The sequence below is a fragment of the Macaca nemestrina genome, chromosome 2, assembly GCF_043159975.1.
Source record: "Macaca nemestrina isolate mMacNem1 chromosome 2, mMacNem.hap1, whole genome shotgun sequence".
Classification (NCBI taxonomy): Eukaryota; Metazoa; Chordata; class Mammalia; order Primates; family Cercopithecidae; genus Macaca; species Macaca nemestrina.
In genome coordinates, this window is record NC_092126.1 from 19,030,171 (window position 1) to 19,054,440 (window position 24,270).

Below are 24,270 nucleotides of genomic sequence, written 5' to 3' on the forward strand. Positions count from 1 at the left end.
GTATAGCTAGTGGCCTTTAAAAGTATTATTATTATTACTTGAGACAAAGTCTCGCTCTTGTCACCCAGGCTGGAGTACAATGACACAATCTTGGCTCACTGCAACCTCCGTCTCCCAGGTTGAAGCAATTCTCCTGCCTCAGCCTACTGAATAGCTGGGATTACAGGTGCTTGCTACCACACCTGGCTAATTTTTGTATTTTTAGTAGAGATTGGGTTTCATCATGTTGGCCAAGCTTGTCTTGAACTCCTGACCTCAGGTGATCCCACTGCTTCAGTCCCCCAAAGTACCGGAACTACAGGTATGAGCCATGGTGCCTGGCCTGATTTTTATTTTTATTTCTCGTTTTCTGCTAGCTTTGGGGATGGTTTGTTTCTGCTTCTCTAATTGTTTCAGTTGTGAAGTTAGGTTGTTAATGTGAGATCTTTCTAGCAGTTTGATATGGGTATTTAGTGCTATGAATTTCCCTTTTAACACTGCCTTAGCTGTGTCCTACAGACTCTAGTATGTTGTAATATTTTTGTCACAATTCATTTTCATTAACAGAAAATAAATACTTATTCCAGTTTAAAAGTTGTCGTACTTGAAGTTGCTAATTTAAAAACTGAATTTTAAATAATCACTTAATAATCCTGCTTTGACTAACACAATGAAATGTGGCTTTAAAAAAAAAAAAAAAAGTATTCAGCACCATTTGCTCATAGGCCTCTCAGAATTTGTTCTTAAAGTTTCTGGAAATTTCCTGTCTATAAAGTACAGGAATTACCAAGCTACATGAGAAAGCTTCTCTGGGACAGGCAATGGGGAATTAAGCAGTCATCATAAAGGAATCAATGTACATTGCATATAGTGGCTTGGACTACAAAACTATCCCTTCTCCTCTACAGGAGCTCAGGAGAGACATGCCTCTAAGCACTGAGGTCTGTGGAGTCTCAGACTATAATCTGCTGTTAAAATTGATCTTCCTGGCAATAATGGTAAATCTCTGGCACAGATGGTACTGGTCCTTAATGTCATGTGATTTCAGTATATTCAGTAAATAGGATCTACTTCAATTTATTCAGAAATGAAACATGTTTAATTAGGTTCACTGGCAGAGTAAGGGTATGCTGGTTTAGTATTCTTGTAAAATATGTATACTATGTAGGTAAATCATAGTTTTTTTTTTTATAAGATGCATTCAAAATGCAAATTCAATTTTAGCTTCCAATGTCCTTTTTTAATTACACTTTATTTTTTATTTATTTATTTTTTTTTTTGAGACAGAGTCTCACGCTGTTGCCCAGGCTGGAGTGCAGTGGCGCGATCTCGGCTCACTGCAAGCTCCGCCTCCCGGGTTCCCGCCATTCTCCTGCCTCAGCCTCCTGAGTAGCTGGGACTACAGGCGCCCGCCACCGCGCCCGGCTAATTTTTTTTTTTTGTATTTTTAGTAGAGACGGGGTTTCACTGTGGTCTCGATCTCCTGACCTTGTGATCCGCCCGCCTCGGCCTCCCAAAGTGCTGGGATTACAGGCTTGAGCCACCGCCCCCGGCCTTAATTACACTTTAAGTTCTAAGGTACATGTGCACAAGGTGCAGGTTTGTTACATGTGTATATGCCATGTTGGTGTGCTGCACCTGTTTACATTATTTACATTAGGTACATCTCCTAATGCTATCCCTCCTCCCTCCCCCCACCCCATGACAGGTCCCAGTATATGATGTTCCCCACCCTGTGTCCAAGTGTTCTCATTGTTCAATTCCACCCTATGAGTAAGAACTTGTGCTGAGAACATGTTTTCTGTCCTTGTGATAGTTTGCTGAGAATGATGGATTCCAGCTTCATCTATGTCCCTACAAAGGACATGAACTCATGCTTTTTTATGGCTGCATAGTGTTCCATGGTGTATATGTGACACATTTTCTTAATCTAGTCTATGATTGATGGACATCTGGGTTGGTTCCAAGTCTTTGCTATTGTGAATAGTGCTGCCATAAACATACATGTGCATGTGTCTTTATAGCAGCATGATTTATAATCCTTTGGGTATATGCCCAGTAATGGGTTGGCTGGGTTGAATGGTATTTCTAGTTCTAGATTCTTGAGGAATCCCCACACTGTCTTCCACAATGGTTGAACTAGTTAACAATCCCACCAACAGTGTAAAAGTGTTGCTATTTCTCCATATCCTCTCAAGCACCTGTTGTTTCCTGACTTTTTAATGATCGCCATTCTTACTGGTATGAGATGGTATCTCATTTTGGTTTTGATTGCATTTCTCTGGCCAGTGATGATGAGCATTTTTTCATGTGTCTGTTGGCTACATAAATGTCTTCTTTTGAGAAATGTCTGTTCATATCCTTTGCACATTTTTTGATGGGGTTTTTTGATTTTTTTCTTGTAAATTTGCTTAAGTTCTTCGTAGATTCTGGATATTAGCCCTCTGTCAGATGGATAGATTGCAAAAATTTTCTCCCATTCTGTAGGTTGCCTTTCACTCTGATGGTAGTTTATTTTGCTGTGCAGAAGCTCTTTTGTTTAATTAGATCCCATTTGTCAATTTTGGCTTTTGTTGCCATTGCTTTTGGTGTCTTAAACATGAGGTCCTTGCCCATGCCTATGACCTGAGTGGTATTGCCTAGGATTTCTTCTAGGGTTTTTAAATGTTTTACGTCAACATTTAAGTCTTTAATCCATCTTAAATTAATTTTTGTATAAGATATAAGAAAGGGATCCAGTTTCAGCTTTCGACATATGGGTAACCAGTTTTCCCAGCACCATTTATTAAATAGGGAATCCTTTCCCCATTTCTTGTTTTTGTCAGGTTTCTCAAAGATCAGATGGTTGTAGATGTATGGCATTATTTCCGGGGACTCTGTTCTGTTCCATTGGTCTATATCTCTGTTTTGGTACCAGTACCATGCTGTTTTGGTTACTGTAGCCTTGTAGTATAGTTTGAAGTCAGGTAGTGTGATGTCTCCAGCTTTGTTCTTTTGGCTTAGGATTGTCTTGGCAATGTGGGCTCTTTTTTGGTTCCATATGAAATTTAAAGTATTTTTTTCCAATTCTGTGAAGAAAGTCATTGGTAGCTTGATGAGGATAGCCTTGAACCTATAAATTACCTTGGGCAATGTGGCCATTTTCACGATATTGATTCTTCCTATCCCTGAGCATGGAATGTTCTTCCATTTGTTAGTGTCCTCTTTTATTTTGTTGAGCAGTGGTTTGTAGTTCTCCTTGAAGAGGTCCTTCACATCCCTTGTAAGTTGGATTCCTAGGTGTTTTATTCTCTTTGAAGCAATTGCGAATGGAAATTCATTCCTGATTTGGCTCTCTGTTTCTCTGTTACTGGTGTATAAGAATGCTTGTGATTTTTGCACATTAATTTTGTATCCTGAGACTTTGCTGAAGTTGCTTATCAGCTTAAGGAGATTTTGGGCTGAGGCGATGAATTTTTCTAAATATACAATCATGTCATCTGCAAAAGGGACAATTTGACTTCTTCTTTTCCTAATTGAATACCCTTTATTTCTTTCTCTTGCCTGATTGCCCTGGCTAGAACTTCCAACACTATGTTGAATAGTAGTGGTGAGAGAGGGCATCCCTGTCTTGTGCCAGTTTTCAAAGGGAATGCTTCCAGTTTTTGTCCATTCAGTGTGATATTGGCTGTGGGTTTGTCACAAACAGCTCTTAGTATGTTGAGATATGTCCCATCAATACCTAGTTTATTGAGAGTTTTTAGCTGGAAGTGCTGTTGAATTTTGTCAAAGGTCTTTTCTGCATCTATTGAGATAATCTTGTGGTTTTTGTCTTTGGTTCTGTTTATATGCTGGATTACGTTTATTGATTTGTGCATGTTGAACCAGCCTTGCATCCCAGGGATGAAGCCCACTTGATCATGGTGGATAAGCTTTTTGATGTGCTCCTGGATTAGATTTGCCAGTATTTTATTGAGGATTTTTGCATCGATGTTCATCAGGGATATTGGTCTAAAATTCTCTTTTTTTTGTTGTGTCTCTGCCAGGCTTTGGTATCAGGATGATGCTGGCCTCATAAAATGAGTTAGGGAGGATTCCTTCTTTTTCTATTGATTGGAGTAGTTTCAGAAGAAATGGTACCAGCTCCTCTTTGTACCTCTGGTAGAATTCGGCTGTGAATCTGTCTGGTCCTGGACTTTTTTTGGTTGGTAGGCTATTAATTATTGCCTCAATTTCAGAGTCTGTTATTGGCCTATTCAGGGACTCAACTTCTTCCTGGTTTAGTCTTAGGAGGGTGCATGTGTCCAGGAATTTATCCATTCTTTCTAGAGTTTCTAGTTTATTTGCATAGAGGTGTTTAAAGTATTATCTGATGGTAGTTTGTATTTCTGTAGGATCTGTGGTGATATCCCTTTTATCATTTTTTATTGCATCTATTTGATTCTTCTCTCTTTTCTTCTTTATTAATCTTGCTAGCAGTCTATCAATTTTGTTGATGTTTTCAAAAAACCAGCTCCTGGATTCATTGATTTTTTTAAAGATTTTTTGGGTCTCTGTCTCCTTCAGTTCTGCTCTGATCTTGGTCATTTGTTGCCTTCTGCTAGCTTTTGAATGTGTTCGCTGCTGCTTCTCTAATTCTTTTATTTGTGATGTTAGGGTGTCAATTTTAGATCTTTTCTGCTTTCTCTTGTGGGCATTTAGCACTATAAATTTCTCTCTACACACTGCTTTAAATGTGTCCCAGAGATTCTGGTATGCTGTGTCTTTGTTCTCATTGGTTTCAAAGGACATCTTTATTTCTACCTTCATTTCATTATGTATCCAGTAGTCATTCAGGAGCAGGTTGTTCAGTTTCCATGTAGTTGAACGGTTTTGAGTTTCTTAATCCTGAGTTCTAGTTTGATTGCACTGTGTGTTTGTTATAATTTCTGTTCTTTTACATTTGCTGAGGAGTGCTTTACTCCCAACTATGTGGTCCATTTTGGAATAAGTGTGATGTGATGCTGAGAAGAATGTATATTCAGTTGATTTGGGGTGGAGAGTTCTGTAGATGTCTGTTAGGTCTGTTTGGTGTGGAGGTGAGTTCAATTCCTGGATATCCTTATTAACTTTCTGTCTTGGTGATCTGTCTAATGTTGACAGGGGGGTGTTAAAGTCTCCCATTATTATTGTATGGGAGTCTAAGTCTCTTTGTAGGTCTCCAAGGACTTGCTTTATGAATCTGGGTGCTCCTGTATTGGGTGCGTATATATTTAGGATATTTACCTTTTCTTGTTGAATTGATCCCTTTACCATTATGTAATGGCTTTCTTCATCTCTTTTGATCTTTGTTGGTTTAAACTCTGTTTTATCACAGACTAGGATTGCAACTCCTGCTTTTTTTGTTTTCTATTTGCTTGGTAGATCTTCCTCCATCCCTTTATTTTGAGTCTATGTGTGTCTCTGCACACGAGATGGGTCTCCTAAATACAGCACACTGATAGGTCTTGACTCTTTATCCAATTTGCCAGTCTGTATCTTTTAATTGGAGCATTTAGCCCATTTACATTTAAGGTTAATATTGTTATGTGTGAATTTGATCCTGTCATTATGATCTTAGTTGATTATTTCGCTCGTTAGTTTATGCAGTTTCTTCCTAGCATTGATGGTCTTTACAATTTGGCATGTTTTTGCAGTGGCTGGTACCAGTTTTTCCTTTCCATATTTATTGCTTCCTTCAGGAGCTCTTGTAAGGCAGGCCTGTTGGTGAGAAAATCTCTCAGCATTTGCTTGTCTGTAAAGGATTCTATTTCTCCTTCACTTATGAAGCTTAGTTCGGCTGGATATGAAATTCTGGGTTAAAAATTCTTTCCTTTAAGAATGTTGAATATTGGCCCCCACTCTCTTCTGGCTTGTAGAGTTTCTGCTGAGAGATCCACTGTTAGTCTGATGGGCTTCCCTTTGTGGGTAACCTGACCTTTCTCTCTGGCTGCCCTTAACATTTTTTTCCTTCATTTCAGCTTTGGTGAATCTGACAATTATGTGTCTTGGAGTTGCTCTTCTTGAGGAGTATCTTTGTGGAGTTCTCTGTATTTCCTGAATTTGAATGTTGGCCTGCCTCGCTAGGTTGGGGAAATTCTACTGGATGATATCCTGAAGAGTGTTTTCCAACTTGGTTCCATTCTCCCCGTCACTTTCAGGTACTCCCATCAGACATATATTTTGTCTTTTCACATACTTCCATATTTCTTGGAGGCTTTGTTCATTTCTTTTTACTCTTTTTTCTCTAAACTTCTCACTTCATTTCATTCATTTGATCTTCAATCACTGATATCCTTTTTCCACAATCAAATCAGCTACTGAAGCTTGCGCATATATCACATAGTTCTCGTGGCCTGGTTTTCAGCTCCATCAGGTTATTTAAGGACTTCTCTACACTGTTTATTCTAGTCAGCCATTCGTCTAATCTTTTTTCAAGGTTTTTAACTTCTTTGCCATGGGTTGGAACATCCTCCTTTAGCTCAGAGAAGTTTTTTACTACCGATCTTCTGAAGCCTTCTTCTCTCAACTTGTCAAAGTCATTCTCCATCCAGCTTTGTTCCATTGCTGGTGAGGAACTGTGATCCTTTAGAGAAGAGGCGCTCTGATTTTCAGCTTTTCTGCTCTGGTTTCTCCCCATCTTTGTGGTTTTATCTACCTTTGGTCTTTGATGTTGGTGACGTACAGATGGGGTTTCGGTGTGGATGTTCTTTCTATTTGTTAGTTTTCCTTCTAATAGTTAGGACCCTCAGCTGCAGGTCTGTTGGAGTTTGATAGAGGTCTACTCCAGATACTGTTTGCCTGGGTGTCACAAGCAGAGGTTGCAGAACAGCAAGTATTGCAGAACAGCAAATGTTGCTGTCTGATTTTTCTTCTGGAAGCTTCATTTCAGAGGGACACCTGGCTGTATGTCATTTGGCCCCTACTGGGAGTTGTCTACCAGTTAGGTCATTCGGGGTCAGGGACCCACTTGAGGAGGCAGTCTGTCCGTTCTCAGATCTCAAACTCCGTGCTGGGACAACCACTACTCTCTTTAAAGCTGTCAGACAGGGACATTTGGTAAATCATAGTCTTAAATCATACTTAGAGTACTACATTATTCAAACCAATATCTATTTTAACAAAATGTTTATAATTAAAAACAGCTGATGAAACTAAAGCCAAAGGTATGACAAATAAGACCCAGCTCTGTGTTGCTTAAAGAACTTTTAAAAAGCATGTGCCCATAAAGCCATTCAAGGAGAGGGAAGGAGTCCCCCTGCTCATCATTCTTACTGTAAAGTTCCTACTGGGGCTGGGCCAGAAATTAGCACTACTAAATACTTCAGAAACGTCCAAAGTGTTAAAAAGTCTTTCATGCAAAAGAACGTCTTTCAGTGAATAGTAGTGCTCATCAGAATTTCCTAATAACACAAAAACAAAGGCAAGTCTGTACATTTGATGAGATGTCAAAGTAATGGGACTATTCCGTGAAGACTATTATGTGAACCTTAGCCAGAGCTCCTGCTGGCTTCTTCCTATATACTGTCGACCAATTTGAGTAAAGTGGACTTTGTGAGAGAATAGTGTTTGATAGCCAGGGCCTCTTTTGGGCATTTCTTCTTAAATGGAATAAACCACGGATAAGAGAGTAGGGGAGATAATACATGGAAGCTACTCTTTCCAGCTCAAAGGAATTGATGAAGCCCATGTATGCATTCAGGAAGCCCATGGGATCTTCTAGCTAAGGATCATGGCTAATGTGGTCATCCAGAATCCACATCATGGACCACGACAGCTTTTTCCTGTACAGCTCCAAAAACTCTGGATGGGATTTACAGGATCCAATGGCTCATAGATAAAAAAAATCAATGGGGGTAGTTTCAGAGGCAAGAGCTCCCACTCAGCACCTTCTAAATTATTTCTCTGATTTATGATGTACCGTAAGAGACGGTCAATGACTAAGTTCCCGTCATTACTGCAGCTGTGGGATGGGACTGCCCACATACCCCATCCCACAGCTCACTCTCACAGGGCCAAGTACATGGCCCAAAGACTGGGGTGAGACATCGAGAGAATACAAAGAAGTTCGTCAGCCATGTGAGGATGGGTGAGAGCACATCTCCAGCTTTACGTAGCTTTTGGAGAAGGAGGGGACAGTGAGTCTCAGGAAAGGTAACTCCATTTCACAGATGGATACTCTATGGAGATGGATACTGTATGGTAAGCCTACCAGATTGATTCTGTTGTACTTTTAGAGGAGCTCCTGAGTAACAGTATCTCCATAGTCATGAGACAAAAGATTGGTCCTGTGTTTCTGGAGCCCCAGATGACATAAAAGTGCTTCCATAATGCTAGCCCGCTCAAATATGGAATAGTGATGTGGTTGTGGTTTGTCAGTGAAGCCAAAGTCTAAGAAATCAAGTGCAAGCACTTGATGAAACCTCAAAGTCAGACCTTCCTAAATCTTGTACCAATCATAGCTGGATATTAGAAAGCTGTATAAAATCACAACTATCTCCAGACTTCCAACCACACCCACAGAGTCTTGGTAGAATATATGCAGTCCCTCATAAGTGAAAAATTTGCCTGAATATTTCCAAGAGTGAAGGGCTGGGGAGACCTGAGGGGGTGGGATCTGCAGGTATGCAGCAAATAGGCATACGGTCAACAGCGCCACTCGGACGCACCATACCCTCATCCTGATTCAAGTAAGACCTGGACTATAGGACTCCATGTTTAGGGGAACCAGTTGTGCATGCTAGTATATTGTATTTTATAGTGTATTTTTGTTCTCATTATTTTCAAAGAACTTCTTGATTTTTGCCTTAATTTCATTATTTACCCAAAAGTTACTCAGGAGCATAATGTCTAATTTCCATCTAATTGTTTGGTTTTGAGCAATTTTTATAGTCTTGACTTCTATTGCTGTGGTCCTAGAGTGTGTTTGATAAGATTCTGGTTCTTCTTCATTTGTTGAGGATTGCTTTATGTTCAATTATGTGGTTGACTTTACAGTACACGCCATGTGGTGATGAGGAGAATGTATATTGTGTTGTCTTTGGGTGAAGAGTTCAATAAAGGTTACAGCCAATGGTACACTGAATAGGCAAAAACTAGCATCATTCTCCTTGAAAACCAGAACAAGACAAGGATGCCCTCTCTCGTCACTTTTATTCAACATAGTATTGAAAGTCCTAGCCATAGCAGTCAGGCAAGAGAAAGAAATAAAGGGCATCCAAATAGAAAGAGAAGAAGTCAAACTATCTGTTTACAAATGACATGATTTTCTTGCTAGAAAACCCCATAGTCTCAGCCCAAAAGCTCCTCCAGCTGAAAAAAAACTTCAGCAAAGTTACAGGATACAAAATCAATGCACAAAAATCACTAGCATTCCTATACACCAACAACAGCTAAACTGAGAGCCAAATCAGAAAGGCAATATCATTCACAATTGCCACACACACACACAGACACCCCCCTAGGAATATAGCTAACCAAGGAAGTAAAAAAATCTCTACCATGAGAACTACAAAAGATTTCTCAAAGAAATCAGAGAAGTCACAAACAAATGGAAAAACATCCCATGCTCATGGATAATAAGAATCAATATCATTAAAATAGATATACTGCCCAAAGCAATTTACAGATTCAATGCTATTCCTATCAAACTACCAGTGACATTCTTCACAGAACTATAAAACATTATTTTAAAATTCATATGAAACCAAAAAAAGCCTGAATAGCCAAGGCAATCCTAATCAAAAGGAACAAAGCCAGAGGCATCAAGCTATCCACTGTCAAACTATATTACAAGGCTACAGTAACCAAAAGAGCGTGGAACTGGTACACAAACAGGCACATAGACCAATGGAACAGAATAGAGAGCCCAGAAATAAGGCTGCACATGTAGGATCATCCTGTCTTCAACAAAGCTGACAAAAACAAGCAACGGGAAAAAGACTCCCAATTCAATAAATGGTGCTGAGATAACTGGCTAGCCATATGCAGAAGATTGAAGCTGGAGCCATTCCTTAAACCATATACAAAAAGCAACTCAAGACAAATTAAAGGCTGGGTGCGGTGGCTCACGCCTGTAATCCCAGCACTTTGGGAGGCCAAGGAGGGCAGATCACTTGTGGTCAGGAGTTCAAGACCAGTCTGGCCAACATGGTGAAACTCCGGCTCCACGAAAAATACAAAAATTAGGTGGGCGTGATAGCAGGTGCCTGTAATCCCAGTTACTCAGGAGGCTGAGGTATGAGAATTGTTTTAGCCTAGGAGGTGGAAGGTATAGTGAGCTGAGACAATGCTACTGCACTCCAGCCTGGGTGGCAGAGCGAGACTCTATCTCAAAAAATAAAATAAAATAAAAGATGGATTAAATATTTAAATGTAAAACTCCAAATTATAAAAACCCTGGAAGACAACCTAGGCAATATTATCCTGGACATAGAACAAACAAAGATTTCATTTCAAATATACCAAAAGCAATTGCAACAAAAGCAAAAATTGGCAAGTAGGATCGGATTCAACTTAAGAGCTTCTATACTGCAAAAGGAACTATCAACAGAGTAAAGAGACAACATGCAGAATGGGAGAAAATATTTCTAATCTATGCATCTGACAAAGGTCTAATATCCAGCATCTATAAAAAATAAATTCACAAGAGAAAAACAAACAACTCCATTAAAAAGTAGGCAAAGGACATGAACAGACACTTCTCAAAACAAGACATACATGTAGCCAACAAACATATGAAATAAAGCTCAATATGACTGATCATTAGAGAAATGTAAATGAAAGCCACAATGTGATACCATTTCACACCAGTTAGAATGGAAACTATTAAAAAGTCAAGAAAATAACAGATGCTGGTGAAATTGTGGAGAAAAGGGAACACTTAAACACTGTTGGTTGGAGTATAAATTAGTTCAATCATTGTGGAAAGCAGTATAGTGATTCCTCAAAGGGCTAAAAGCAGAACTAGCATTCAACCAGCAATTCCATTACTGGGTATATACCCAGAGGAATAGAAATCATTCTACAATAAAGACACATTCCCAGGAATGTTCATTACAGCCCTATTCACAATAGCAAAGACATGGAATCAACCTAAATGCAACCAATGACAGATCCACTAAAGAAAATGTGGTACATATACACGGTGGAACACTATGCAGCCATAAATAAGAATGAGATAATGCCTTTTGTGGTAACAAGGATAGTCCTGGAGGCTGTTATCCTTAGCAAAGTAACACAAGAACAGAAAACCAAATACCACATGTTCTCACTTATAAGTGGGAGCTAAATGGTAAGAACTTATGAACACAAAGCACAAAACAACAGACACAAAGGTCTACTTGAGCGGGGAGAGTGGAAAGAGGGAGAAGAGCAGAAAAAAAAAAAAAAACTATTGGTTACTAAGCTTAATACTTGGGTGATGAAATAATATGTACAACAAACCCCTGTGACATGTGTTTACCTATTTAACAAATCTTCACATTTACCTCCAAACTCAAAAGTTAAAAGAAATAAGTTTTGTTGCAAAATGGAGAGCTCCTTATTTATACAACTCACATAATTTCTTCATTTGCCAGATGAACAGCTAGCCTCTATGGCATCAGTACCCTTTGTTTTTATCTTAATATTTTCTCTAGTTCATGTTCTCAATGCTTCAATTTTTTTCTCCTTAAATCCAACAATGTAGATTTCCACATTCACCTAGAGTTATCATCAAGAAGGTACTTCTTGTGAATAAAAATGGAAAAACATTTTTTATGTCTTTATGGACAAATTTAACAGTTCAACTTACTTATGTTTATTGTGATTGAGTGAAATAATAAACTGACAAACACCAGCTGAGAGTGAACCACGGATACCAAGTCTCCAACTTTCAGAAATTCTCAATATCATCCCAACTTAATATTTCTCAGGGAAAATAATTTACTGGCATTGTCTAGTAATTTCATATGTTTAACTCCCAGGAGTGCAAAGCAAAATAATTAACGTCCCTCTCTGGAAATTAGAAGGAATGGGATAGCTAACATGCAGGAGATTGCCAAGACCAAAAACATGTTCCACAAAACTTGGCAAAGGAATCAAAGTTGGCAAAGAAATCAAAACATTCTTACTATGCAGGTTGGGATCATGTTGAATTCATGTCAACAAATCATAGTTCTCTAAGGTCTAGCTCAGCAAATTTATGTTGTTTAAGAAAGAAAATCAGTGTGCTACAGGGGTCCAGTTATATTAAACGCCTTAAGCTTCATGCAGCACATGGTGAACATTTGTCTTGCTATTTCAAAGTTGAGCAAGGTTTTTCAAGATTCTGCTTCTAAAATATACATAAATCAAACAACCAGAGGATACAATTCATTCTATTTTAAAATTTAACTTTTTTTGGAAGAAAAATAAAATCATTCAGTACAATTACCATAAGCTGCTAGCCTTATTTATCATCAACATCATCATCAACAAATACTTGTTGACTATACGTTATGTGCTAGGCATTTTGCTAACCTCTGAAGACTCAGAAATATAATTTTTATCTATACTGCACCTGGCCTGGTCTATATCTAAAAATGATAAAATATAATTGAAAGAAAGGCAGCTTGCACTTGTCTATTAAGTCAGACAGTCATGCAGTCATTCTGTCATCATTCATTCATTTTATAGTTCCTCCTATACCACTCTACACAGTGCTGGACATGTAGAAGTAAATAAAACAGATATGGATTCAGCTTTCCTGGTGCTAGATATTCTACTATATATAGTATAAATATTAACTCACTCACTTTAAGACTCAAGGTTATAACTATGAAAAAACCAGAAAACTGAGGCTTAAAGGAATGTTGCCTAAATAATGAATAGATATAACTTCAGATGTATCCCATTTCTTTTATTTAGGGTTTCAAGTAATAATGAGAAAATGAAAGCAATATAAGAAGAAAGGAAACTTATCTGACACTGTTGACTGGATAACGTAGCAGCTATACACTTACTAAAGCAGCTAAAAAAGCTCAATATTCACTTCCCCACCCAGCCACCCTAGCAGCTAGAAGTGGCCAGATGACACACACTCCTTTCTTTTTGAGACGGAGTCTCACTCTGTCGCCCACGCTGGAGTGCAGTGGCACGATTTCGGCTCACTGCAAGCTCCACCTCCCGGGTTCATGCCATTCTCCTGCCTCAGCCTCCTGAGTAGCTGAGACTACAGCCCGCCACCACGCCCAGCGTTTTTTTTTTGTTTGTTTGTTTGTTTGTTTTTTGTATTTTTAGTAGAGACGGGGTTTCACCATGTTAGTCCGGATGGTCTTGGTGTCCCGACCTCGTGATCTGCCCACCTCGGCCTCCCAAAGTGCTGGGATTACAGGAGTGAGGCACCACGCCCGGCCGACACACTCCTTTCTAATAAAACACAGCAGAGGTCTGGTAAGGATGTCTGACAGTGTTCTGTGTTTACAATGAATAGAACAGAAGCAGTATATATTTTCCCTTCATCCTTCCCTGGGCACAGATAAAGGTAGAGCAGTCCCTATGTCATACATAGAAAACTAAGATATTAAAGATAGAAAGCCCCTAGATGACATCATCAGTCCCCTGCATCAGGCTTGTTCTACCTATCCTTCCACTTTTTGTCACATGAAATTTTAAAAAAAAGGAAGAAAGAAAACTTATTTGAAATACATGTTTACTTATCAGTAATCTATTGTTGTGTAACCTATAGTCCCAAAACTTAATGGCTTTAGTTGCATTAATTAGCACATGACCAGCAATTTGGGCTGGGTTCAGCTGGTGGTTCTTCTGCTTGTCTTGCCTTGGTTCATTCATATGACTTTCCTCAGCTGGCAGCTCAACTGAGGCATGATGGTACAAAATGACCCTACCTTCTTGTCTGGAGGTTGGTGGTGGCGGTCAGTTGGGATATGTGTCTTCAGCATTTTAGCCTGAGCTTCTTCACATGGTGCCAATGCTACAAGAGAGCTGGTCACAATACACCTGTTAATGTCTTATTGACTAAAGCAAGTCATAAGGCCAAGTTTGGAGTAAACATGGGAGTGAGCTACACAAGCATGTGAAGACAGGGAGGTGTGACACATTGAGAACAATTACTCTAATAATCTACCACTATATTAATGTTATTTACCTCCTTCTCTTTAACCAATTTTTATGCCCTATGTAACAAATGAGTATAACTTCTGAAAGTACTCTATCTCAAATATGACCTATTTTCTTTATTCTGAATTATCTTTTGATATTTCAAATTTTATTTTCTCATATGTCTATGGACTAGACAATACACATCTATTTTACTATTTGATAACGTGGCTAAGATATGTAAAAGGAAGAGCAAATCCTATTGTCTGCTAGAGTTACTGATCACTGAGGACTTCCTCACTCTGTAGGCAGTTTTGAGCTGCTTGCAGATAACTAGCATCTCATTATAGATAGCTGAGATAGAATAACAATGGACAACAGCAGGTAAAACTGCCCAAGGATTTGGAGGTCAGATGCAAATTGTAGTAAGTGGGTCAAGATATGTAAGCAGTTGCTTAATAGCACTGTCTCTATTGCATTAATAACGGGTAAAAAGTAATCCTGTTTCATAAATGTAAACAATTTGTATTGCAGTGTCATTATTTGTGTACTTTAAAAGGGATAAATGAAACATCATATGTACATTTAACTAATAGAAATTCTACCTTCTGGGAAACATTTAAAAAATATAGTCAGTGACTTGTTCATGCCATCATTCACTCATTGGGTGTATGACTCAGAGTCAGGTAAGTCAAAAGATATAAATCTTCCATGGCTTAGCTCATGCTACAGTGAAAGTGACATTCAGAGCATGAGGTCTTGAAATTAAAGATGATTTTTTTAAAAGAGGAAATGTTTTGGGGTGAGATTTTTTTCATTATACACTAACTTTAAGATGCCTGTGTAAAATGTAATTCCAATGTGAAAACATGCATAGAATTGTAGTTATCACCGAAGTGTTCTAAAATTCCAATGGATTTTATTTAGAATTAAAGCCATTTTTTTTTTCCCTAAATGTTTCACGTGATTCTCTGTAAACAGATATTTTAGCAGCCAGGATATTGTTAGTGCCGCTACTAGCATTAACTTCACTTTCGAAGTGTTGATTAAAGATGAACATGGAGAAAGCATCTATTGCTAACCCTTTTCCTAGCATTCAATTAAAAACACTGGAAATGCAGGGGAAAATTCCCATACAAATAGTTAATAATATAAAAAGAGACGTACTACATTTGTCTCACACAAATGCTAATTTTTAGCCCCTGTGGCAAGGCCTGTGATTGGCTCCATATGTTTCTACAATAAGAGACATATTAAGATTCTTATGGTTCCATTTCTTTTATCCAACTTGTCTTCCCCCCAGCCTCTAGCTGTGCCTCTTCTAAATTCTCTAGCCTTCAAGAAGCAAGTACAAGAGGTGGTTCAGTTTCTCAGATATAATTTCCTCTCTTTCTCTCTAAAACCAATGACATGGTCAGCTTTCCAGACATTATAGGGTAAAAAGAGACTTTAAATTTGTTTTTGTGAGTATTTAACTTGGCCAGGGAGTCACTTTTGAATGTGTGCTAACATTCAGACTAACTTTCTAAATAACATCTTTTCAAAGTCTGACAAACAGATATTAATGATTGCCTCTCAGTCCTAAACTTCCAATTTAATAATTTTACCATTTAAGAATGTATATGGAATCACAGTAAACACAATAAAAAAATGCCAAGGAAGTTAACAGACAGAAAATGTTTTTCAAAATGGCTGTAATTTCCATCAATAGAGTATAACCACTGGTCAGATGAAAAATCACTTTCCAATACATTTCCCAATGTATTGGCAAATGTCATTTTTCCAGGACAATCTGTTTTCTTCAAATCACTTATCAAAAAGTTACTGAAAGTCACACATCTGCCTATTCAACGTTAGAGGAAAATCTTATTTTGTTTAATGTCATATGTAAGCGTGATAAAGTTTGAATAATGAAAGATAAAGTGAAAGACCCAAAGAAAAATCTCTATCACAGGGATGACTAATTTCATTACTCTTATTTCTATTTACAAAGTATTTTCAGAAGAAAGGAGTTGTTGAAACTGCTGTAACCTTTATAAAGAGCAACATTAATATAATATGGCTGCTCCCAAAGCAAGAAAACTATCTTCCTCTGAAGAACAAGAAACAAAATTGTCTTTTTAATTTTTTATCTAGTAGACCTTGGTTGAATTAACTTAATCTTCAGGTGCCCCTGCCTGAAAACTGAGCAACTGGTAAATAAGTCTAATGGAAACTTAGGAAATCTGTGCCAGAAATAAGATGCTCGACTCATCTAAGACTGTGTAAGAGCACATTTAAAAAAAAACACTTGGCAAATTGAAATAACATGAAGAAATGGTGAAACTTCCTACACTACTCTGGGTGAAACACAAAATCAAAGGAGGGAGAACTTCTATTCAGTTATGGATAATAGGGATATAAGGACTTTCCTTTTAACTCACAGTTTTGTTTCTCATATGATGATGAAAAGTACAAATTATTGCCTATGTTTGGCATGACATTCAAATCAATGTGAACTATTTCCCATGTTCAAACCCCACAAAAATATTTAGCTTCTGGCCATAAACTTGTGCAGTTACTGCCAGGCTAATTTTTGTAAGGATACAGAAAATGGGTTTTGTGAGTGTATGATTTCATTTAATTGATTTATCTATTTTAATTGATATGTAACATCTGTATATATTTTCCCTATACATGTGATAATTTGATACATCTGCATAATCAAATCGGGAGAGTTAGACTATCCATCACCTTAAATATTTATCTTTTCTTTATGCTAGGAACATTTGATTATCCTCTTGCCGCTATTTTCGAATGTCCAATAGATTAATGTTAACTATAGTCACCCTATTGACCTATCATGTTATTTATAATAAAGCTTGGTAATGGAAGGATATTGCAAATGCATTACTTTCTACAATGTACTAATTGAATGTATTATAGATTATGAAAACTATATACATATGGTTATTTTGATTTCCTATATATAATCAACCAATATTCCTCTCTCTCTCCATCAAATGCATGTTAATACACACTGACCAAACATATACATATCTACACATAAACATTTTCTTCTCATAATATCAGATGAATTTAAGTCTTCTTGCTCAATTACACTTGATTCCCTGAAGCGTGGAAAATATGACAACGGTGCATAGGACCAACAGGTTTCATCTCACCTGCTAACTCTCTTTCATTGATAGTGCTGTCTGGAGCAAGGAGATGAGAAGGATTTGTAGGTCAGCAAAAAAGGGTACTATAGTCACTTGGTAATGGCTTCCATGGTAAGGCATGAGTAGCTAGATATTTACTATTTATTTTAGATGATCTCCCTCTCAATGTTCTTTGCAATAAGACACACAGAAATCCAGACTTCAGAAGAAAAACTATCAACTAACAAAAAGTAACAGGTGCTGGGTCTCTGGGGGTGTTCAGTGTGTTATGCTAAGAAGTGGAGAGATATGGAAAAGCAGGAATATCCCATCAAGACAATTCAATCAGTAGCTGCATCATTCAGTTAAATATTTATTAGCTCAATTCATCACAGTTAAACCTTTTAGACAGGGCACAGTTAGTTAGCACTGGCAAGTCCATTGTGATCACTGGAAGCAAGTGCACAAGACGGGGTCAATACCCACAAAGAAGCACACTTATCTTTTCTACAGATAATGAATCTAAGAATCATCTCTACGCCTGACAGGCATGTTAGCATTCAAAAGAAGTAATTCTAACCAGGGGTTAGGCATGGTCATCAGAGCTCCTTACATTTCCTACAGAGCCTATACTCTCACTAAAGAGCTTAACTTCAAGGTTACAAGCTCTTACACAATCCTAAAAATCGTCTTCTATAAAAGAGAGAAATACGGACCCGCCACTACTTTGTCTTGTTTCTCTAGTACTTTCTAGGGTTCTCCACATAGAAGGTTGACAGCCTTTTATGGCTTTCTTTGGAGGCCACCTGTGTCAAGAAACTCTTAAAGAAAGTTAACTATCTATGCTGTTCCTTGAAGGGAAAGGAATGACAGCTAGAAAATAAGGTACATAAAATTTCAAACTCCATCAGCTATTAACAAGTTGTAAGTTTTGTTGTTGACATTTAGGAAAGTTACAGACTGGTAATAACTTTATTTTGAATCTCAAAGCTATTAAATATTGCCATATCAAAAAACTAAGTGGCAACAGCAGTAAGTGGATTCTTTAGATATGAAATTCTAATCCTAATAAAAATAACCTGGACAGAATAAAGGGGGTTGGGAATTCAAACTCTGTTTAACATTCCTTATAGTTGCTACACAGGTTTGTGCAGTGGTGGCATGCTTACTGTACTTACCTTAAAATAGATAAAATATATCTGAAGAGGACAATGGTTATAAAGCACCCGACTTCAGTGTTTGGCCTATAGTGAGTATTCAATAAGTAACAGTCACTATTATTTTATTAAATTTTGTACAAGGGCAGAAGTTAAACCAGATATTCATAGCATTGCCTAAATAAGAGCTGCCCAATGAGCTATTTACTCTTCAAACAGGTTCTGATGTCATACAAATTTGTGCCAGAAATCAAGTTCAGTTTCTGTGACATAATCTAGGCTTTTAAGTTTTTTGTCTGTTTGTGCTTGGTTTGGTTGTACTTTTTAGATTATCTTATTCTTCTTATGTCTGTACATAGAATAATTTTCTCTTCACTTTGTGAACTTCTTGTCCACCATTAAGGACTAAAAACTAGACCTTGCTTCCTCCAAGAAGCCTTCTCTTTATTCTCTTCTTGTCAACACAGAGGGAAGGTACCCTCACTTTTTCATATTGTCTTGGCCACATCTTTACCCATCACAGTTAGTCAATTGTGATATAATCCTTCATTTTACTATATCCTTTCTATATTCTGGGTTGCTTAAGGGCAATGACCTTAAATTATATCCATAATGTTACACATGTCAATTCCCTTTTATGTCATATAATCATATTTCTATTTTGGTTGGAATTTTGCTGAACGTTTGCTCAACATCTTTATCAAGATAAAGAATAAAAGATGAAATTTACTGAGCATTTAATACCCAGCAAGCACCATGCTAAGGATTTTATTTGCAAGATCTCATTAAACTCCATCAAAAACCCTACAGAGAAGACTCTATCATAATCACTATTTTAAGGAAGGAGAAATTGAGTCTTGGAGAGCAAAGGTAGCTGGCTAAAGGAAAATCAGTAAATGGCAGAGTCATCGTTTACACCTATGTGTTCTGACCCCAAAGTTGTACATTTAACCACTAAGTCATATTGCCTTCTATAAAATGTTCCATTTGCAACCTAAATCCTATTTAAGGTCAACCATAGTGTGCATTAAAATACATGTCTATACACATATACCACCACACACCCCCATGCACATCACATGCTAAAAAATAAGTCAACACATAATAATAACACTAAAGATTACATGTAAGAAGTCTTTCAGGCAAGCATGACTAGTTTCAGGACTTCTGAATTCTGTAGGCATCTCAAAATCTGAAGTAAGGTGAAACATGACAATTGAGAAGGTTTCTGATGATGCTAACTTGCCTTGATTTGATGGGAGGGGAAAATCAACACACAGACGATCTAAGGGAACTCCAGATGGACTCCACCAGAGTGAGTGAAGAGGCAGATTAATGGCAGATGAAAATTAAATCCAGAAAGAATGAAATAATGTATTGATAAAACATCACATCAACTTTCCAGTGCAGCATTCTGGATTTTCTTTTAACCTCAGTATAAAAAGTCAGTTCGTAGTATTTCACTGTCACAGGAGCCTAGTGTGAACTTAAGAGAGTAAATATTACAGAAGGATAACCTTCCCCATGTAACCTGCATCTGTCAACAGCTGGACTGCAAACTGACCAAATGTTCTATGGAGAAAATAGTTTGGAATTATTTTGGAGTTACTTTGATGATGTTCTTCACTGTGAAAAACCAATTTTCAAAAAGCAAACAGGATACTTAGCAGAATGCGAAAAAGGACAGATCCTAACACCGTGCTGAAGCATCACATTTGATTTTACTGTGTGTGCCGTAGAACCAGACTGAAACAGTCCTAGTGTGAAAGTAAATAATCTTTTCCTATATAAAGAGCACTATCTGGACCAGAATCCAAGGACTTTAAAGAAGTACAGTGTGATATGTAGTCATGCATTTAGATTATATTAGATGGAAAAAAGTTACTATTGTCATTTCTGCTAATAGAAGCCACTGAGAAGTACTATTTTAATATTACCATGTACCATAGGGCAAGGGTAGTGAAGATATGCTTCTATCCTGTGTTTATACAATTTTACAAAGCAAGAACTGGAGTCACAAGGAAGTAATGACAAAATAATATAGAAAAGGAAATGTTTCATCTCTGCAGAATATGATCAGCTTGGGGCAATCAATGTCAATGAAGGTCAGGATGCCAAATACTGTGGCTGGAGTTATAAAGAAGCTGACTAATTTTAAGATCAACAATAACAACGACAATAGAATAGCTAAGTGAGGAGTGCTCAAACCCAAACTCAAGATACAGGAAAACATCATATCTTAAGTGATATGTTATCGTTAACATCACATTCATATTATATTCATATTATAACATATTATATGATGTTAATAATATCATATATTAAATAATATTATTTGTGATATAATGCTAATTGTTCCTATCTTGAGTTTGGGTTTGATCTTAAAAAGATTTGTTTTAGTCTTCATTCATTGTTCCTAAACTGGAAATTTGAGCTATGGGCATTAGAAACAAAGCACAGTCTCACCCTGCCTGCATTAACAGTTTGTTTTTTTTGAGATGGAGTCTCGCTGTGTCACCCAGGCTGGAGTGCAGTGGCACGATCTTGGTTCACTGTAAGCTCCGCCTCCCAGGCTCAAGTGATTCTCCTGCTTCAGCCTCATGAGTAGCTGGGACTACAGGCACACACCATCATGCCCAGCTAATTTTTGTATTTTTAGTAGAGACGGGGTTTCACCATATTGGTCAGGCTGGTCTTGAACTCCAGACCTCATGATCTGCCCTCCTCACCCTCCCAAAGTGGCATTAACATCTTTAAAGGCAGATTATTTCAACTTAAGTATCAGAGAAATGACAGAGCATGGGACATTTCCATTTTCCTACTAATACAAAGATGATCTTCCCTTATTGTTGACAGACTTCTATGAAGAATGGTCTTTCTTACTAGTGAAAACGTAATAATAGTTAAAGCCATTTAGGCTATGAATATTTCAGAAGTAGTTATGAATTCAAAGAGACTTATTTAAGAAAATAGCAAAGGATATGAACAGACACTTCTCAAAAGAAGACATTCATACAGCCAACAGACACATGAAAAAATGCTCATCATCACTCGCCATCAGAGAAATGCAAATCAAAACCACAATGAGAGTCCATCTCACACCAGTTAGAATGGTAATCATTAAAAAGTCAGGAAACAACAGGTGCTGGAGAGAATGTGGAGAAATAGGAACACTTTTACACTGTTGGTGGAACTGTAAACTAGTTCCACCATTGTGGAAAACAGTGTGGCAATTCCTCAAGGATCTAGAACTAGAAATACCATTCGACCCAGCCATCCCATTACTGGCTATATACCCAAAGGATTATAAATCATGCTGCTAATAAAGACACATGCACACGTATGTTTATTGTGGCACTATTCGCAATAGTGAAGACTCGGAATCAACCCAAATGTCCATCAGTGACAAACTGGATTAAGAAAATGTGGCACATATACACCATGGAATACTATGCAGCCATAAAAAAGGATGAGTTCGTGTCCTTTGTAGGGACATGGATGCAGCTGGAAACCATCATTCTCAGCAAATTATTGCAAGAATAGAAAACCAAATACCACATGTTCTCACTCATAGGCAGGAACTGAACAATGAGATCACTTGGACACAGGAAGGGGAACATCACACACCAGGTCCTATTGTAGGGAGGGGGTAGGGGGTAGGGATAGCATTAGGAGATATACCTAATGTAAATGACGAGTTAATGGGTGCAGCACACCAACATGACACACGTATACATATGTAACAAACCTGCACGTTTTGCACATGTACCCTAGAACTTAAAGTATAATAATAATAAAAAAGAAAATAATATGGGGCTCATTTTATTTTTCACTACTTATCAATTACTGATAAAATAATTTTATCAGTAATTTTTCTTCCTCTTTGGAATCATAATTTTAATATATACATGCAATTTTTAATACCTATGGAAAAGTGCTATTTGGTTTTTCTGCCTTTTATAGATCTGAATTTTGATATTGAAGGAAAGCTACTGAGAAGGGTAGTTATGGTAGACAGAATAATGTTCCCACCCACCCAAAGATATCTATGACTTACCTTGTGAGTGGATTACCTTCAATTGAAAAGGGGACTTTGTTTATATGATTACACAAAAAATCATGAGAGGGGAAGATCCTCCTAGATTATGTAAGTGTGTCTTATATAATCACAAGGGTCCTGATAAGAGAGAGGCAGAGGTTTCAGAGTCACAGGAGGACATATGACAAAAGCAGAGGTAAGACAAACACACACACACACACACAGAGAAAGAGATTTGAAGAGGCTATGCTATCTACTTTAAAGCTAGATTAAACAATCATGATGTCAAGAAACGGAGGTGTCCTCTAGAAAATGGAAAAATGCAAGGAAATGAATTCTCCCTTAGAGCCTCCAAAAGGAATACAGACCTGTCATCATTTTGAATTTAGGATTTCTGACCTCTAGAAAGGTAAGATAATAAATTTATGTTGTTTCAAGCCACCAAGTTCGTCACAATTTTTACAGCAACAGTAGTAAATAAATACAAACTATAGCACTGGTAGTGAGGTGCTTCTGTAAAAAAACAAATAAAAACACGGAAGTGGCTTTGCTTTGGAATTGGGCAATAGGAAGAAACTGAAATAATTTTGAGGACAATGACTGAAAAGTTTAGATTTCCTTAGACTTTTAGTGAAAATGTAGACAACTTTTCTAGTGAAGACTTAGATGATAGTGAAGAACATGGTAGAAAAATCTGTATTTTCTTACAGGATATTTAAATCTTTGTAAACAAACTTTCGGTAGAAATAAAACTTTAAAAGTATCTCTGATAAGGGTCCAGAAGAAAAGAAGGAGCATGTCATTGGAAACTGAAAGAAAGTGGATCCTTGTTATATAGTGGCAGAAAGCTTAGTTGAATTGTGTCCTACCAACACATGGAAAGCAGAATGAGTAACAATAACTTTGGATATTTACCTGAAGAGATTTCCAAGAAAAGTGTTGAAAGTATGGCCTTGTTTCTGATCGCTGTTTATAGTAAAATATGAGGAAAGAGACACATTGAGGGAAGAACTCTTAAGCAAAACCAGCACTACATAATTTTGGAAATTCTCAGTAGATCCAGATTTCAAAGGATCCATCATTTTAGGACTTCTGAGCTCCAGAATTGTAAAATAATAGAAGTGTGTTGGTTTATGCCATTAAATTGGCAGAAGTTTGTTATATCACCAAATGTAAACTAATACAGTGGTTAAAATAAGGAGCCCTGGGTAAATGTAGAATGTAGTTATTTTGAAAGGAAAACCTCTGAAAATTAGGATTAAGTTGATGAATCTCTTTGAGACTAACAGTCACTTCTTCCTTCACTTATATATGGAAAGATTAAATGTATCAATAGTGCATGTAATAGTTAACAAACCACCCTAAAATTTGGTGATTTAAACACCATGATGTATTAGTTTCTGTAAGTCTACATCTCCTGGGAATTTTTGATGTGCTCACTCTTGGTTGGCAGTCAGCTGCAGACTGGTTGGATTCTAGTTGATCTAGTATGGCCTCAGCTGGGATGAGTTGTCTGTTTTCCACTTGGTATCTCATCTTCTAGCAAGCTAGCCTGGCTTGTTCTCAAGAAAGTGCCAGTGTTCCAGGAGAGAAAATAGACACATGTATGGTTTCTTGAGTCCTAGACTCTGAAGTAGCATACCATCACTTCTACTTACCAAAGCAAGTCTCACTCACAACCAGTCCAGCATGGGGAGAGACTCCATATCTTAAAGGGAAGAGCTGGAAAACTCCATTGAAGGCATGGTTACTGAAATGAGTGGAAAAAATGGCAATATATTTCCATGAATCTACTACTATGCTCAAGACAAAAACAATGATAATAACTCCTCAAATAGAAGCTAGGCCTAGGAACCTACAAATCATCAAAGTTCTTCAACTA

General features: G+C 37.5%; 1 protein-coding gene and 1 pseudogene across 5 annotated transcripts in view; both read right to left on the bottom strand.

Moving 5' to 3' along the window:
* LOC105470974 (RNA binding motif single stranded interacting protein 3) overlaps window positions 1-24,270 on the bottom strand; it is a 1,471,638-nt gene that overhangs the window by 941,697 nt on the left and 505,671 nt on the right. The window lies entirely within an intron of this gene.
* Window positions 7,439-9,281, bottom strand: LOC112424784 (mesoderm-specific transcript homolog protein pseudogene; annotated as a pseudogene).